The following is a 15384-nucleotide window of genomic DNA, read 5'->3' as shown; positions in this document are numbered from 1 at the left end:
AAGTCATGCACTTCATAATTAAGAATTTGATAATAAAGTGGGTCTATGATTTCTTTTTCTTTTTTCTTTTTGTATTTTTCCAAAGTTAGAAGCGGGGAGACAGTCAGACAGATTCCCGCATGTGCCTGACTGGGATCCACCGGGCATGCCCACCAGGGGGCAATGCTCTGCCCATCTGGGGCATTGCTCCATTTCCACCTGAGCCATTCTAGTGCCTGAAGCAGAGGCCATGGAGCCATCCTCAGCACCTGGGCCAACTTTGCTCCAATGGAGCCTTGGCTATGGGAGAGGAAGAGAGAAATAGAAAGGAAGGAGAGGGAAAAGGGTAGAGAAGCAGATGGGTGCTTCTCCTGTGTACCCTGACCAGGAATTGAACCCAGGAGTTCCACATGCTGGGCTGACGCTCTACCACTAAGCAAACCAGCCAGGGCCTATGATTTCTATTTTTCAATGCCCCTAATAATGATAAAAGGAAATATAATTTTGATTATTCACTATTTGAACAATTTTAAATTCCTAAATGATCATAGTGATTTGAACGGCCTATATCAGAGCTAAGACAATGGTCCCAGAACCATGGCAGTGACCATGGGCAAAGTCCTACACAAGAAATGCAACTCTTTGCTTCTGTGATCATACATGACTCCCTTAGCTACTTATGGACACTGTCACAGAAGACACCCCAGGTGAGGGAAAAAAAATCATCAAAACTGAGAAGTATAAGAGGAGAATTAAAAGGATGCAAACTGCTACTCCTACTTTTAGTTGTAACCAATGTGTCTCCTTTCTCTTCCTAGTCTTTGCTTAGCAAAAGAAAGGTTAAGCTGAGTTTATACAAGAATGGCCAATTTTCTAGACTTGCTAGTAGACCATACTAATGTTAATGGGAGGAGTGAGTAATGCACTACATTTAGTGACTAAAACCTTCCAGATGTTTTCTATACTTATATTTACATTTTTAAAAATTGTATCATATAGCACATGCTAAATTGCAGTCTGCTTTTTAAAAATGGAAAACAGTCTTGGCTGGATAGCTTGGTTGGTTAAGCGTCATCCTGAAGTGCCAGTTTGACCCTGGGTCAGGGCACATACAGGAATAGATCAGTGGTCCTCTCTCTCCTTTCCTCTCTTTCTAAAATAAATAGATTAATTAATTTAAAAAATTGTGAAAAAATATATTTTGAACTTCATTTTCTGTCATTCATTATTTTTATATAACATTCTTTTTAAAGTAGCTTAAAATTCTATTGTGTGTGTGTGGTGCTCCACAATTTATCCAATCAATCCCCTATTGTTGTTCATTAAGTTTTTCTGAATTTATTTCTTCACTGTTAGTAAACAACATTGCAGCTAATCTGAGTATAAATTCTTAATTTTTTTTAAAGATAAATTTAGTAAACTCTAGAAGTAGTATTTTCTGGTTGAAAATGAGGATTCTGTATGATTTCCTGGAGAAAAATTTAACTTCCAAGAGCCAAGATAAGTAAGAGAAAAGAAGAAGTTGGGTGGCCCCTTACGTACTGGGGGAGCTTCTGAAGAGATCTAGCCAGTTCAGAAATATGGAACATGTATTTGTCACCTCATCCTTAAACAATTATTTCAGACTGGGAGCAGAAAGACAGCAGGTGGAGGCAGTGCTCTAAGCATTTTCAGTGTATCATCTGCTTTTATTCTGACCATAACTCTAAGAGGTAGGTAAGGAATGGAGGCAAGAGAAGTTAAATAACTTTCTATATCTAGTACATGGCAGAGCCATCTGTGCTTTTAATAACTGTGCATTATTGCTTGCTTTCCAACACACCAAGCTACTTAAGCTGACAAGCCATAAAAGCCCCAAAATAAGAGTTTATAGTACATACTGTATCTTTCTAAAGTCTCCTCCTCCTCTCTTTTCAAAAGTTTGAATTTTCTACCAATGCTACATACATTCTCTCTTGGTAGTACATACAATGACAATAACCTTAAGTATTGCACTATTTGTCACTAATTATGGGTGGCATTTAAAAAATTGATCTATATTAATAATAAGGTGCTGTAGCCTGACCAGGCAGTGGTGCAGTGGACAGATCATGCCTGGGATGCTGCGACCCAAGTTTGAAACCCTGAGGTTGCCGGTTTGAGTGTGGGCTCACCCAGCTTGAACACGAGGTTGCTGGCTTGAGCATGGGATCAGACCCCCTGGTTGCTGGCTTGAGTCCAAAGGTTGCTGGCTTGAAGTCCATGGTTGTTGGCTTGAGCAAGGGGTCACTGGCTCACCTGGAGCCCCCCCAGTCAAGGCACATATGATGAGAAAGCAATCAATGAACAACTGAAATGCTGCAACAAGGACTTGATGCTTCTCCTTCTCTCTCCCTTCCTGTCTTCCTCTGTCTTTCTCTCTCTCCTTTTTCTCACTAAATAATAATAATAATATGCTACATCAACTGTTGCTAGTTTAATTACTAGATTTTGATAGTTGGTATAAATAAAATTATTTTTGTATGATTGCATGTGATCAGAACGTTGCTGAATTCTCATTGGATGTAATCTTTATGTTATGATTAGCTTGAAAGTGAATCAGGGATACACAGACACAACAGGAAAGGATGTAGAAATTCTCCTTCCCAGGAGGCAATGCTGCACATTATGTACTATGTGAGGTTTTGAATCTCACATAGTACATAACATTTTTTATAAATAAATTCCTGACAGTGTACAAGTCAACATGTTTTGCATAAAACATGGACTCCTGTAACTTTGTCTCCCTGAAAATGTCAGAAGATATGCATACACTGATATTGAAATGTAATTTAAAGCACACGTAAGTAAATAAATGAAGATTACATTTTCATTCAGGTAAATTGCTACAGATGTTTTCCTGGTCCCCACTGCTGCTTCCTCCATCCTTCAAAATTCTCAGTTCTTCTTAAGTGCTACTGAGTATTACAGCAAAGGTGTTAAATGCATAGATTCTAGAGCCAGACTACTGGGGAAAGTTTCTTTTCTTCTCTGTGCCTTAGTGTCTTAATCAAATCTCCAAACCTATACCTCCAGATTGGCTACTCCTCAGAACTGTATATTTGTATGGCTGGTATCTCACCTTGGCTATCTAGAGGAATATAAAATTTAACATCACCAAACAGAACCTATCTCATTCCTGTTCTGTCCTGGCATACAAATGGCAACCCACCTTTTATTCAAACCCCAAATCTAGGAATTTTCTTTGGTTCTTCCTTTTCCCTCATTCCCATTCCTAACCCATCAGTTAATTTCATCCCCTTTATCTCCGAAACATATCTCAAATCTGCCCACTTTTTCCACTTTATTTTCTCACTTCTTCTATTTTTACCAGCATTGCCATCTGCCATCCCCTGTCTGGACTATTGTAGTGGTTTATTTACTGGTCTCCATTCTTCTACTTTTCCCTAAAATTCATTTCCCTTAAATTAGAATGACTTTTTAAAAGCATACAACACTCCTTTACTCCAAATCCTCCAGCGGATTCTCATCACATTTAGAAGAAAAGGCAAACACCTTAATCTGGCTTTCAAAGTCTTACAAAGTCAGTGCTGTAGCAGGCTAAATACATAAATAGTGCTCCGCCCCCAGTTAATGTCTACTAGGAGCCTCAGAATAAGACTTTATTTGGAAATAGGGTTTTGAAGATATAATTAAGATGAGGTTTTATGGGTTTAGGATATGCCCTAAATCCAATGAGTGGTGCCTTTATAAGAACAGGAGAGGACAGAGGACACAGAAACAGAGGAGATATGGAGAAGGCCATGTGAAGACAAACGCAAAGATCAGAGCGACGTAGCCATAAAGCAAGGAATACCAACAATTGCTGAGAAAAGCAGAAGCTGGAAAGAGGCAAGCAAAAATTCTCCCCTGGTGACCAGAGCCTTTGGAGCAATTATTTCAGAATAAAGCCAGAAAGACAGGCAGGTTGAGGAAATCTGAAAATCATTAAGATTTTTTGAATGTTTATCATGTGCCAGGCAGTACCCTCAATTTCAAACTCCTAGGCTCCAGAACTGCAACAGAATATAATTTATGTTCTTTCAAGCCACCAAGTTCATGGAATTTTGTTATGGCAGCTTTAGGTAACGAATATAGGAGCATTTAAATTTCAGCTTAAATTCTGTTGCCTTCTCTTGCTGTCTACCTTCCATTCACACTGCTCTCCTTTCTGTCCTTGGTGTTGGAACACCTTGCTAGTACCCACTCCAGGGCTTTTCATTAGGTGTTTCCTTTACTTGGGATGTTCCACCCTTGATCTTTGCATGAATCCTTCTTATCATTCTGTTCTCCGCTTAAAGTTTCACCTGTCAGATTACTTCCTCAACCACCCATTCTAACATAGCCTCCCCAACACTCTTGATCATGTCATCCTGTTTTAATTGGCTGCTTTGTGCTTAATACAGTTTGACATTTCTTATTCATTTATGTATTAGCGAGTCTGTCAGTACCCCCTCAACACACACACACACTCACACACACACACCACACTCATGCATTCACCAAAGTGGACTCTCCAATATATTAACAACTAGTTACATGTGGCTATCTAACTATAAATTTAAATGAATTAAAGTTAAGTAAAATTAAAAATATAATTTCCAAACAGTGTTAACTACATTTCAGGTTCCTGATAGGTACAAATAGCTAGTGGCTACCTTATTGGAAAGCATAGATACAGAACATTTCTATCATTACAGAATATTCTTTCTATTATATTTATACAATGTTATTGTAGAATATAAGCTCCAGGAAAAGAGGATCTTGTATTCTCAGTAGTTTGAATTTGTGTGGCATATAATAGATGCCAAATAAATATTTTTTGAATGAAAAATGAACACACTTTCAGGAAAAACATTGCTGAGCTTTGATGTGAATGAGCTTTATAAAAACAAATGGCAACATTATTGCTAATAGAAAGCAATATGGCTTTCAGGGGAAGATAACATCTGTTCTCCTTGTCTTTTTACCTGGGGAGAGCTTCTATAACCACCTCTACCACTGATTATTACTTTTGTTTGTTTTGTTAGTTTACTCAATAAACATTACGGTAATCACTGTAAGGGAAAAAAAGGCATAATTATAGTGTCCTGGAGCTTTGCTATTAGCCTACTATACAAGAACCATTCTCTTGGTACTTTGGTAACTGAACCTGCTTGGACTGTAGGTCGAAAGGAGATAATATTATTCTAAATCTTATTCATTTGCAGATAGCATAATGGCAAAATTCCAGCATAATAATACTGACATTTACATAATGTCTTTTTTTCACAGGTATTCATAGTGCTTTGCAAAATTTCTATACATTTTCTCAATATTAGATAAGAAGAGGGGGAAAATAGCTGTCCTAGATGCCAAAGAGGGATAGGTAAAGCTTAAATCCAAAGGAACATAAAGAAAAGAGAAGTGAGCCTGACCAATGTTGGTGCAGTGGATAAAGGGTCGACCCAGAATGCTGGGGTTGCTGGTTTGAAGCTCTGAGGTCGCAGGCTCTGAGCTAGGGACACTGGTATGAGCAATGGATCATTCACATAATACCAAAGCTCACCAGCTTGAACCCAAAGGTTACAGGCTAGAAAAGCCCAAGGTCGCTGGCTTAAACAAGTGGACACTGGTCAAGGCATGTACAAAAAGTATTCAACACACAGCTAAAGAGAAAGCAACTGTGAGTTGATGCTTCTCACCCTCTCTCTCCCTCCTTTCCTGTCTCTATCTCTCTCTCTCAAAAGTAAGTAAATAAAAGAAGTGTGAAACAGAAAGCTTAATGGTGAATTCCTAACTCTGAACCTAATGTTTTATCTATGATCCGTCTAATAGCAAAAGTTTCTTCTTCTCTTGAATCTGCTATTCAGTAACACCAAGTGAACATTAGGATGGAAAAGAAGAACATTAAAATGGCCCTTCGAATTGGACATAAATGAGAGACATGTTTAGAAGGCAGAGTTTATTAAAAGTGGCTTACAAATAAGCCTATTTTTAAGATTAAGAATCAAGTTGCAAATCAAAATTAGGGGAATTATTAAATACCCACATAATGAGCTGCATCTTTGTGTTTTCTGATGACAGAAGGTACAGGCACTTGTTAGCTAGAAAAAGACCAGACCATCCTTAAATAACCTAGAGGTAAGCAGAATAAATTATAATTCAACTGATAAAACTTTCAAAACAGCCTGACCTGTGGTAGCTCAGTGGATAAAGCATCAAGCTGGAACACTGAGGTTGCTGGTTCAAAACTCTGGGATTGCCTGATCAAGGCACATATGGGAGTTGATGCTTCCTGCTCCTCCTCTCCCCCCTCCTCTTTCTCTCCTTTCTAAAATAAATAAATAATGTTTTTTAAAAAGAAAAAGAATGTAAATTAAAAAAAACAACTCTCAAAACAAAAATACATCCAGCTTGGACTCACGAGGAATTTTTCAGAGTACTAGATTTAGAAGAGAAAAAAAGTACTTGAAATAGAAAAGGGGGCAAGGGAGTAATAATATATGAGTGATTTAAAAATCTGAGTCTAATCTTTTTTTTTAAGACAGTAAAAAAATAAAAAGGGTAGTAGTGAGATGTAATAATAGCCCAAGGGATTTAAAAAGAGTTTCCTCAAATATACTGGGGGCTAAAAAACACTGAGAAGAAAATAATCTCATTAATAAATGACTAATGAGATGAATGAGATCTTGAAATAGTTGGGCTACTGAACTGCTTTTTTTGTTTTAAATGTATCTTTTAACAAAAAAACCCACAAAAAACAAAAAGAAAGCTAAGAACAGAGAAGGAACAAGACTGGTCAGCAGAATGCTGATTAATAGCAAACAAGGGAATTCAATCCTTGCAAAAAATAAGGATTTTCCAAATCAGCAAACCTGGGGGACATGCCTTCTACTGGATATGAAAGAAACTGAGTGATTTATATTCTGAACCACATTTTCTTGCACCTCCATCCAGCCGGAATGATCAAGCCATGTTATGAACTCCAGGAGCTGCTCTGACTTCATAGAAATCACCTCATTGCATTCTCACTCCCCAAATCCTCAGATAATCTCACCGACTTTTAATAAATATTAATTATCCACCAGTGCCAAGCAGTATACTAGGCACTGTGGATGCAAAGATGAAACAGTAACAGATTTTCTTTTTTTTTTTTTTTTTTTTTTTTTTCCTGAAGCTGGAAATAGGGAGAGATAGTCAGACAGACTCCCGCATGCGCCCGACTGGGATCCACCCGGCAGGCCCACCAGGGGCAACGCTCTGCCCACCAGGGGGCGATGCTCTGCCCATCCTGGGCGTCGCCATGTTGCGACCAGAGCCACTCTAGCGCCTGGGGCAGAGGCCACAGAGCCATCCCCAGCGCCCGGGCCATCTTTGCTCCTATGGAGCCTTGGCTGCGGGAGGGGACGAGAGAGACAGAGAGGAAAGCGCGGCGGAGGGGCGGAGAAGCAAATGGGCGCTTCTCCTGTGTGCCCTGGCCGGGAATCGAACCCGGGTCCTCCGCACGCTAGGCCGACGCTCTACCACTGAGCCAACCGGCCAGGGCCAGTAACAGATTTTCTAAATCACTCCGCTTACTTTGGGCCCCTCAGTTTTTGTTCAGGACCCCACCTGTCTTTCAGCATGCACACTCATGCACAGGTATGCACACACACATTTACCTACAAGTATACAAGTTCATATGTTTCTTTCCTTTACATGACATTTACCTATATTTGTTTCTAAATTGAGGACCTAGAAACTAAATTCCTATGACCTTGAGAAAATCAATCATATCCCTCAAGTCCCAGAAATCAAATCAACATTCTCCTAAAAAAAATTGACTGTTTTAACCTAAAATGTAATTAATGTATATGGTTAACATTTCTGACTTCCCAAAGGATGGATACACCATTAAAAGTAAGTATTCCTCTTATCCTAATCATCAGTCCCATCCCCAGAACTGATCATTATTGAATTATTTATGTAGTTTTTCATATACTTTTCCTATACAAACACGAGTGTATAACTACCTTTAAAAAACAAACAAACAAACAACAAAAGCTGATTTTAAACCCTGTTCTGTATTTTGCCCTTTTTTAAAGTTAATACTGTATCTTGGGCAGCTTTCCATATCAGCACATGAATCTTTATAATCGCTGCATAATATATTTTTACTAAACAAATTATTGTAGTTTCCATAGCAAATCTCATATATTGCACAAATTTATTGTTTCCTCTCTCATATTATGACAACAAACTATGCCGTTTATGCATCTAAAGAACAGGTAATAATACATTTTTGTGCTGAGTTAATGCACAAATTAAATGAGACCATCTATGTGAAAGCATTTAGAATGCCTAGCACATAATAGGTATTTTTAGGACGTGTTAACTAAATGAAATAATTGATTGAGTGAGCAGAGGAACCAACAATTCTGATTTTGCTTTCTCTTCCATGTCAGTCTCCCCCCAGTAGAATGAGAGCCTCATGAAAGGAGGGATCAATCTTGTCTGTCTCCTTTCACCGCTGAATCCCTAGAGCTTACAACAGTACCTATATATAGTAAATGTTTAAATAATTAATTAGTTAACAAATGAATAAATATCATCAGTCATCAGTTTTACTTTCCTCTGATCAATAGGTAAAAGGGCCTGTTTAAGATGAAACACCTTCTTTCAAGTGAGATTATTTACAATTTGAGTCTCAGAAAAGTTAAAAAGCAAATCTCCTCCCAGATGGATATTGGACCCTGGCAATATAACCTGTCCTGCCTGCCCCAAATAATCTCACTTGGAAGGAGGCTGCATCATCAGCAACTTCCATAAGCTTCTTGGGATTGCATTATACTCAAGATTTCTGAAAGTGATTTTAATTACATTCAGAAAAGAGGAATAAGCTACAAAACCTACATGGCTCTGACTTAAAATATGAGGCTCAGGGTGCTAACCCTAGGGACCCTACCTAAGGAATGAGCCTGTTAAAGACAGCCAAAGTTTGTGAATTAATCACTATTTTCTAATATAGTTCAAAGTACAGTCAAGGATTTCTTTATAATAACATTATGCTCAGTAGTATTACTTTTTAAAATTTGGATAGAAAGAATTGGAGTTAGAGAAATATCTCTTAACCCTGGGTGCACCAAGGGAATACATTCTGTACAGGAATACCATCTGTCTTGTGTCTTACCAAAGAAAAGTAGTTGACAACCACTGGGCTAATTTAGGGCTTTTCGGGTCATGTGAGAAAGTTGGTCAGATTTCTAGGGCATGTAATTGCATATCTGGGACAACCAGTTTGGGGATGATGGTATAAACTCTTAAGTTTGGAGATGATGGTATAACTCAAATTAATTGTATTGGGCCTCACTTGCCTCACTCACAACTTGTTCTCATATTCAAAAAGACACGGTTGGGAAGTCACAAAGCAATTATTAGTACTATACTCTCCTCATTCTATTACTTGAGTGGAAAAATATGCACCTCAAAGTAGAGAGTACATTCTGAATGCAGAGCAAGAACGCTTTAAGTTGTTCTCTGTTTGCTGTACTTCTCAGTAGCCTAACACAGATGGCAGCTGCTCCCCACAATATTCACTCTCAACTTTCAACTTCTCTAAAACTTTACCCAATACTCAGCCAATGGGTCTACCTTTCTCCTTCCTCACCTCCTGAAGGCATTATTAACCAATCTGCTTTGACCCTTACTCTGTGGATGAATAAACTGGGAGCATTGTTTTCCTGTCTAGACTTCAATGCTGATTGAGATGGATAACCTTTATTATCAGAACAATCCCCAAGTGGAAGGACTTTAGTTTATTGTTTTTTTAATTTTATATTATTTTTCCTAAAGATAGATGTTTCAATATTTTCTTTCCTTTCTCTGTACTTTCTAATTTTTAAATTAGCAGGGTCAGCTATTTCACCAAAGTTGTCAGAATCTGGCATTGCATTGTCCCACGAGTCCAGTCCAGATCCTTTGAGAATCATTTCATCCCACATTGTAGTTTCTATTTTGCAAGATTGTCTACCTATCTTCAATTAATCAGAGAAGGTCAAAATTTAACTGACAGTCCTTCAGCCTCTGGAGAGTGGATGTGGGCAGCAGCTCGCGCTCCATGAGAGCATCCTTGGTGTACTAGGGAAGCCCAAGCCCAACTGATCATCTCATTACTCATCAGGATTTACTGTGAGCAATGATGATTGAAGGTTGTTGGCAGCTTTTATTCTCATGCTAACAGTTTCCATATGTCATTCTTCAAGTTCTGCATCTTTGCTGAGTAGACTAAAATTTAGAATATGTAATTAAACATGGGTTATTATATGCATCACTAAAACTAGTTGGGCCCTGGCCAGGTGTCTGGATGGATAAAGTGTCACCCTGGCATACTGAGGTGTTAGGTTTGATCCCTGGTAAGGGCACATATGAGAAGCAATCAGTAAGTACACAACTAAGTAGAATAACAAGTTGATGCCTCTCTCTCTGTCCTCTCTCTCTCTCTTTCTCTCTCTAATGGAAAAATTAAAAAATAAAAAATAACTTAGGTTGGTCTTTTTATAGAGAAATTAAGCATCTCACTGGTTTAATATTTTTATTTGAGGCTAGATGTTGACAAAGAATTAGTACTCTTGTATAATATTATTATGGCTCTATGGTGTACTAGAAATGTCACTAAGATAGGCATAAATGGTCAAAGTGTGGATTTGACCATGCTATTAACCAGTTTTACAATGTTATGTTCATTTCAAAATCACTCAAGATTTAACTTGGCTCTCCTTAAATCTACTAAAATTCTTTTAAGTGCTAAAATTCTACAACTTGAAAATGTCTTGATATAATTTATTACCCATTTGCTATTATAAATACACTTTGAAAAATGATAGATAGCACAGTAATTGTTATTACAGTATCTATAGGAGTACAGTGAGCCCCTCTGTTGTGTGCTGCGATAAAGAGCCCTGATATGTATCATTGTCGTAGTTCCACAAGTACACACCCACTGTAGGTGAGTTAAAGCTATAGTTCGAAAATCACTGAAAGCAGAATTAGGAAGAGAGAGGCACAGTTCTCTCACAGGCTAGTGTGAAACTGGCTTTGGCATACCACTAGTCTGGTGTTCCAGGTAGAATGCATTAAGCTGCAAGTAATAGAAAATCTTACTGTCAGTGGCTTAAACAATAAAGAAATTTAGTTTTTTAATGTATCAAAAAGTCTGGAAGCAGACGGCTGGTTCAAAGGTTGTTTTAGCAGTTTTACCATGTCAGGGTGCTGGGTTAGTTTCTTTATCATTCTCTTGACCATCTACCTCATTGTTGTTGCACAATGGCTACTGTAAGTACCTCCAAGCTTTCTATTCTTATAGGACACGATTACTCACCCAAGAGTGGCTTTTCGCAAGAGTGGCTTTATAGAGGACTTCCCAGGACTGACAGCCATTAGGACACTCAATCTTTTTGAAAAAAACAACAACAACAAAACTTCATGTTCTTGGGACAGTATTACTATTATTTAGTTATTTAAAATTTTTTATTTATTAATTTAGTGAGAGACGAAGGGGGAAATTGAGAGTGAGAGAGGGGGGGAAACATTGATCTGTTCCTATGTGTGCCCTGACTGGGGATTGAACTAGCAACCTCTGTACTTCAGGACAGTGCTCTAACTAACTAAGTGGTCCAGACTGGGCGGGGCAGTATTATTTTTAAATGTCAATCCATATAAACTATAACTGCCAAAGAAATTATACTGAATTAATGTGAACCTCTTAAATCAAGCTTTGTGACTATTTAGATATGGGTATAAATAGTCCTTAGTGAATTTAAAAAAATTAGGTAGAGACTAATTCAGGTCTTTTACTGTTATGAAAAGTTACTATTCAGATGCTTCATTTTGTTTATTAGTACATACTGCTTGGTTTATAGATTAGTTTATAATACACATACCCAAGTAATAACACTTCATTTATTTAAAATGACTCTGTAGTTCAGAAGTGTTTTATTTGATGACTTGTTTTATAACATTCAGGAATGCACTACAGAGAACTCAACTGAAATTGGAAAGGGAGTCTGATATGGTATATATTAAGCAAGTCTCTGAGTAAAAATTTTTTGTGCATAGAAAAGAGCAGTTTATAAAGCAAGGAGATTCTCAACTTTGTCGCTCAGGACTACACAGCCTTTAAAAATGTAATCCCTGCTCAGACTTTGCTAATTTCATTTATACTCCTCTAATTATTTGCAAGTGCAAATGGAAAAAAAAAACAGAAAAAATTCTGCTATGCAGAAGAAAAGCTTGGTGTTATAACAAATGCTATCTCTTATTTTCAGTATTTGATCATTGAAGCCATATACTGATAGATAACAAGGGTACATAATTTGGTATTTATTTTTATTTTGGAGTGCCTAAAATTATGCATGGCTATTATTAAATACAAATATTATAGAAGAGGAATGTTTTAGGTTGTTTAGTTTTTCAACTGAGGTAGCACATGAGCCTATATGAACAGCTAAAGCAGAATTAGAAAATTCTCTGCTCGGTTCAGAGGGCTGAGCCTACTTCTGATTCTGGCTACGCAATATAACCAGATTGTCTAATTTAAGATGCATTATATATCCCAAACCCTTTAAAAATTTTACATTTTATCTATGTAATACTTTTCCCTAAATTGCTTACCAACAGATGACAAAAGTATCCGTTCTTTTGGGATTCTGGTTTTCATATTTTTTTTAGAAATGTAACCTCTGTCATTCATTCTCTGACATACAGAATCTAAATCTATCAATTTTATATAATTTCAGTAAAACACTGCTTGAATTATCTGGATTTAAATGCCTTCTTTAAAAATAATCACTTCAATGCAAGAAAAAAGAAAAACTTAGAAAGCACAGGAAAAAATGGATTGATCTCTTTTTTTAAAAATGCTTATTTATTGATTTTAGCAACAGAGAAAGGGAGAGAGACAGGAACACTGATCTGTTTGTGCCCTGACTGGATATTGAACTGTGAGTTTCAGGATGATGATCTAACCAACCAAGCTATCCAGCCAGGGCAAGGATTGATTTATCTTGAATTGAGGTTTCAAAATGTCAGTTGGAAGGCCAAATGAAGCCCACAAATATGTTATTGGGTCCATGCAGTGTTTCAAAGTGAAAAAGTCACGTTGAAACCCAGATTTCACCCTGGCCGTTTGGCTCAGTGGTAGAGTGTCGGCCTGGTGTGCAGAAGTCCCGGGTTCAATTCCCGGCCAGGGCACACAGGAGAAGCGTTCATCTGCTTCTCCACCCCTCCCCTCTCCTTCCTCTCTGTCTCTCTCTTCCCCTCCCACAGCCGAGGCTCCACTGGAGCAAAGATGGCCCAGGCGCTAGAGTGGCTCTGGTCGCAACAGAGAGACGCCCCCTGGTGGGCAGAGCGTCGCCCCCTGGTGGGTGTGCCCGGTGGATCCCGGTCGGGCGCATGCGGGAGTCTGTCTGACTGTCTCTCCCCATTTCCAGTCAGAAAAATACAAAAAACCCCACAAAAACAAACAAAAAAACCCAGACTTCCATTTTCTCTTGAAAGTCATTCAGAATTGGCAGGATTGGGTCTGAATTTTCAGCTGGAGCCGAGTGGCGGCTCCCATCGCACACCCCACTGTAGACTAGGGTCAGCCACCTTCTATCCCTGCGCAATGCCCACCATGCAGGGAGCTCCACATTTACACTCAGCATCCATATCCTGCCAGCTCCTTTCATTTAAGGCGTGTGGTTATGCAGGTGTGCCCTGGTAAGGACTCTCACCAAGCAGGCAAATGGGGGCTGCCTTCATCCCCTCCCCTTGCCAGGCCTTGCTCCTGAGGGCCCTTACTGCCCAGAGGAAACTCCATCTAATTTCCTAAAGGAGACCTGTAGCTAGTAGCCCTTGGATTTCCTGGTCTATGCCTGGAAAGTTCTATGAGCAAGAATTTTCTTATTTGTCTCATTTGTCTTTGCAACCTTGAGGTTGAGCAGGTCTAGACTATACAATAGGCGTTTTTAAAGATAGGGCAAATAAATGACCCTTGCATATGTATTTCTAGCTTCAAGGACTCTCAAAAAACATAAGGTATAATTAATTGGAGGAATACTGGCACTTTTGTAGTCATCAGCCTGTGGGATCTAGATCTCCTTGCAGGTGAATCTGTGGACCTTGTATCTCCTTATTGACTGGTTAGACGATTCTATATTGAGATTCTATTTTTCTTGTTTGCCATGGTTTGCCATGTACTACAGTTCCCTAATGGAACTGAAACTGGGCACCTAGGTGGCTCTCCCCAAGTCCATCTACCCTGTCCTATGCCCCATTTGACCAGCTGTGCTTCTGAAATTTCAGTATGCCTTACAACTGAGTGCACCCAAAATCTAAGGAAATTCCATCAGTCCATTCTATACTTTCACAGCAAAGCGAACTTCTTTTATAGATGCACACACACAGACACACACATGCATGTACACAACACTGACACACAGAGATAAATAAAATGAGAAAATGCTTTTGTTTCCAATCCATTGTTTCTTTATATTTAAAAAATATATACAAAGAATAATTTTTGCTTGTTTCCTTATAGTTCTACAGAAAGGGCATGAGGTGATTTATTAAAATAATAAAAAAGATAAAAACCTACTTAAAAAATCAGGACCAAGAATAATATTAACTATGTTAGCAGGTCATAAGCAGGAGTTAGAACCCAAATGTCCAAAGTAAAAAAATTATCTCTGAGATTCCTAGTAAACCAGAAGAAAAGAAAAACAAAACTAGTTTACTGCTTTATCCCTAAAAAAGTGCCAGTATTTTTTTTAGAGAAGCAACACTTTCTTTACTCTCAAATTCTAAAAGAGAAATATGATGCGTGGTCACCTGTGAACAGCAACGGTGGCTGGGGGAGCTAGTGATGAAATGATGTCTGGGATAATTTTCTTTACAAATGCAGGAAGCTTTCACAAAATTTTCAGGGTATCCCAAGTGAAAGGTAAAGGTGTGATAGAAAATATGGCTCTGAGGAGGCAGTTCCACAGATGGCCCAGAAGAAAACAATTCAAGTAAGCAGCTTTCTGTCGATGTTCTGTGATTGGAGGACACTTGTAGTGGTATTTTTCAAAGGCCAGCCCACACAGCACACATCAGAATCACCCGGGAGCGCTCATAAAAGCTGCACATCCTCCAGATGTACAGACTACGGCTCTCAGGGGGATGAGCCTGGAAATCTGTAGCTTTTACAAGTCTCCCGAGGGAATTCTTAAAGACACCAGAGCTGAGAACCACTGCCCCAGAGCCATGGCCTTAGACTTTTTATTATTGGTTTTGCTTGTATATTTCTAAAAGAATTTTGAAAAACTAGGTATCATTTCACATTTTTAGGTTGACATCTTACAGTTCTTAGTAAATTTAAGTAGTTACAAAAACATAATTTTTAGT

The sequence above is a fragment of the Saccopteryx bilineata genome, chromosome 4 (genome assembly GCF_036850765.1).
Source record: "Saccopteryx bilineata isolate mSacBil1 chromosome 4, mSacBil1_pri_phased_curated, whole genome shotgun sequence".
NCBI classification, from domain to species: Eukaryota; Metazoa; Chordata; class Mammalia; order Chiroptera; family Emballonuridae; genus Saccopteryx; species Saccopteryx bilineata.
This window is presented reverse-complemented; position numbering follows the sequence as displayed.